The sequence below is a fragment of the Diaphorina citri genome, unplaced genomic scaffold (genome assembly GCF_000475195.1).
Source record: "Diaphorina citri unplaced genomic scaffold, Diaci psyllid genome assembly version 1.1 scaffold349, whole genome shotgun sequence".
NCBI classification, from domain to species: Eukaryota; Metazoa; Arthropoda; class Insecta; order Hemiptera; family Psyllidae; genus Diaphorina; species Diaphorina citri.
The window spans coordinates 39931-44355 of NW_007377784.1; positions in this window are offsets into that span (position 1 = coordinate 39931).

Genomic DNA, 4425 nt, shown 5'->3' on the forward strand with positions numbered 1-4425 from the left:
TTTTTTTCACATTTTCTCACACAAATGAGGTCTGATCTTGAAATTTGTCGCGACGACCTATGAACTCAAAGCGAGAAAGTTTTGGATAACACTTCAGTCGATCATTTAAGACCGGTTTTAGCGTTACCTATGTTAAGCTACGCCGAGGAAGGCCAATAAATGGATGGGTGACTTGAACCTTATATTGGGAATAAAGGGAGAACGGGCTCTAGTCTTGATTTTAAATCATTACATGAAAGTAAAATCGAAAAATCAAATCAAGAATAATAATAAACTGAATATTAAACAAATTTAGGTAGGTACCTACATAGGTACTGATCGAATAAACTACGGGCTAAATAATTCCCGGAGGGACGGGCCCAGCTTGTTTTTTTTGACATTGAAAATTCTACCAGGGTCATTAAGCTATTTCCCACACACATTTTTGGACATCAAAACAATTAAATTAGTGAGAATCATGAAACAATTTTTTTGGATTTTCAGGTCATAAGGTGAACATAAAGCCCGTGCGTACGGGTTTCTACTAGTAGTATTGTACCTACTGTATAACAATGTTCTCATGGATTAGGGAAAATTTACCAAAAACCTACTATACTATAGGGCGTGGCTCGCGCCCGAATCGGATTTATGGGATTGCGGCTCCCAAGGGAAGTTTAGTGGCCACCTTTACCCTATACTCCCTATAGAAATAATCAAGCGTGCATGCTGGGAGGCGCGCGAACGTCAAAAAAAAGAGTCAAATATTCCAAAAATACAAATAAAATAGGTAGGTAAGTAAATGAACCCAAAAATGATACGTAGAAAATACAAACAAACAAAAACATAGAGATAAACAAAACCATGTACTAGTAGATATGGAAAACACACTAACCTAAGCTAGAAGAACAACCATTTGTTACTTACAACATAATAAATCAGAACATACTACAACGCCCTGATTTCGAGAAAATTCCAGTAAAATGTGCCAAATCAACATCTACGCACTCGGGAAAATAGAGGCCAGCCCAGCGGCCAGCAGCAATAGCACCGGTTGCCAATGGATCACTAAAGTTACGAAACGTTGTGCGTAGTTTGTACTGTCAAATTTTCTTGACTTGGCGGGGCGGATCCGCGCTCCTTGATCTGCCGAATCGGTTCTTGTAAAGATACACTGGAACTTGGCCTGGTGCACTGCCGTACGCTCAGATACTGATGAGTGATCTGGGTAATCTCATGTAAATTTAAGGAATTCGATTCTGTATGTCATGTCAATTTCGCTCTCTTTAGCTGTGTCCAGACATAGTCTACCCCGTCGACCGACGAGGTGAATAAATGAACCCAAAAATGATACGTAGAAAATACAAACAAACAAAAACATAGAGATAAACAAAACCATGTACTAGTAGATATGGAAAACGCACTAACCTAAGCTAGAAGAACAACCATTTGTTATTTGCAACATAATAAATCAGAACATACTACAACGCCCTGATTTCGAGAAAATTCCAATAAAATGTGCCAAATCAACATCTACGCACTAGGGAAAATAGAGACCAACCCAGCGGCCAGCGGCAATACCACCGGTTGCCAATGGATCACTAAAGTTACGAAACGTTGTGCGTAGTTTGTACTGTCAAATTTTCTTGACTTGGCGGGGCGGATCCGCGCTCCTTGATCTGCCGAATCGGTTCTTGTAAAGATACACTGGCATGGTTACTGGAACTTGGCCTGGTGCACTGCCGTGCGCTCAGATACTGATGAGTGATGTGGGTAATCTCATGTAAATTTAAGGAATTCGATTCTGTATGTCATGTCAATTTCGCTCTCTTAAGCTGTGTCCAGACATAGTCTACCCCGTCGACCGATGGGGTGAAGAGGTGAATCTATGTTGTCGAGGCAGTGTATCGTTTCAGTTTGATGAGTGATGTGGGTAATCTCATGTAAATTTAAGGAATTCGATTCTGTATGTCATGTCAATTTCGCTCTCTTAAGCTGTGTCCAGAGTCCAGACATAGTCTACCCCGTCGACCGATGAGGTGAATCTATGTTGTCGAGGCAGTGTATCGTTTCAGTCGACGTCGAACGACGTGGTCGACTTATGTTTTGACACACCTTTACAATTTTTAGAAAACCAAGCCTAAACCTTTGTTTGTTACGTAACATGCCCTTTTTCAATTTTCTTCCCTTTTCAGCCTGAAAACCTGTCCTTAACTTACCAATCGTGTAGGCATCGTATGAGTTTTTCCCATGCCTAGTTAATAATTTGGCGATGTTCAAATCGCGCCGAATTTATACACCCCAAAAAGCTTTGTTGATTAAAAGTTAGTAGAAAAGGAACAAATTTTGTTGATTAAGTTAGTAGAAAAGGAACATTCTCATATGGTAGGTACCTATAAGCAAAAAGAAACCATTTTCCGGGAGTTATATAGGTTTCGGTTGTCCCAAAACACAAATCCTTTGATTTTACAATCGAATCGCGATTAGTAGAATTTTACAACTAATTTTTGTTACCCGAATTTTTTCATCGGCGCAATTCCTATTCGATCATGTAGTTTATTACCCACTCGTGTAGGCATCGTATGAGTTTTTCCCATGCCTAGTTAATAATTTGGCGATGTTCAAATCGCGCCGAATTTATACACCCCAAAAAGCTGTAGGTACTCAAATTTTGTTGATTGAGTTAGTATAAAAGGAACATTCAAATGGTAGGTACCTATAAGCAAAAAGAACCATTTTCCGGGAGTTATAGGTTTCGGTTGTCCCAAAACACAAATCCTTTGATTTTACAATTGAATGGCGATTAGTAGAATTTTACAACTAATTTTTGTTACCCGAATTTTTTCATCGGCGCAATTCGTATTCGAGCATGTAGTTTATTAGCCGCCAAGTATTCCTCATCGGTGCAATCGAGTACCGCTCGACAATTTCATATTGTTCGCCGCTCAATGCCGCCTAGGTTAATCCGGTTAGGCAGGATAGTGACTTTGCCAGACAGGTCCCATGGAAACTGGTCCTGTGTCGGATTTACGATTGCTATTTTTCATTTATAATTTTTCGTTCGGCTCTCAAAGCCATCAATTGTTCGACTCCCGTTTCACGTGAAGCACGTGGAGAGGTGGCATTTCCCAGGTAAGTTCCGTGATATCAGTGCTAGTGTGTATGTTTAGTAGTGAACATCTAACGGACTCGGTGTGTATTTTTGGATAAGCTCCTTGTATTCTGTTCCCAGTTAACAAACGTGAAGGCAGAACTTAAGGTACGTGCTCTCAAGTTGTGAATATTTTGTTTTCTAGGGATTTCTCCCTTGTTTTCTCGGGATTTTTTTCGGGATGTTGTGTTTAGAATTAGAGATCTTTGCTTTTTACTTTCCTTATCCTATTTTATGCGCTCCTGGGTTAGATCTTGAAGATTCCCATTGTTATGGATGGTAGTTCAATAGGATTTATCAACAACGCGACGTTAGGATTTCCAGAACGTGAGACCAAGTTTGGAAAATTCGGCGCTCGTTTCTAGTGTTTTTTCGATCTATGATTTCAGGGATTAGAAATCTTGGCTTTTTGTGCTCTTTGTAATTTTGGGTTATATCTTGAAAGCTATCATTTTTATGGATTCCTCTTCTTACAAAAGTTATTTCGTCCCATTTAGACATAGAAGAATTGGTGTGTTGGCACATCCACTAATAAATATAGATAACTTCTCTCTTCCTTTCTCTCGTCTAACATAAGAAAATGTGTTTCTTTTGATAGTTACATACCTCAAACGCTTACCTTTCACAAATCGGGTGCCTTGGCATACACATCCACCTACCTACTTCCCTTTGTACCTAGTTAAAGTTTCACCCAATAATATCTATGCTGTAGAGGTCTATAAAAAGAAAAGTAGGAGAAGGAAATCCCTTATAGATTCCTGTTTAGGTGTAAAGAAAATTAAAACCTCTATTCTGAACACGTTTCTTGGATGATGTGAAAATAATATTAATGATAATAATAATAACTCGAGGGGACATTTAAATATTATGCAAAGAAAAGATTGCAAATTATGCAAAGAAAATAAAAGTCTATAAAAAAGTAGTTTAAACTCCTAGATTTTCTTGTTGATTATTTAGGTAGTTTTACAAAAAGTTCAAATGAAAAGCACGTGGCAAGTTGACGTCACCAAAAAAACTGGAATTTCTTCTTCCTCTCTATCATGTGACACTTGAATCTTTGTTTAAACTTAGATGCAAGTTCAAATAAGATCCAATGACGCACGTAGTACTTACTGAACCTAACATAAGTAGAATTTGCAAAAAACTGGTTGCGGTTGCTATAAAGAGAGAGACACAACTGGTGAACATCTCAAAGTTTTTCTTTGCATTACCTATGTATGTACTTTTGATGTTTTAGTAACTTTAATTTCCGTGTTGGGTTATGGCTAAATTGATCTTTCCCGATACCTATGGTACAG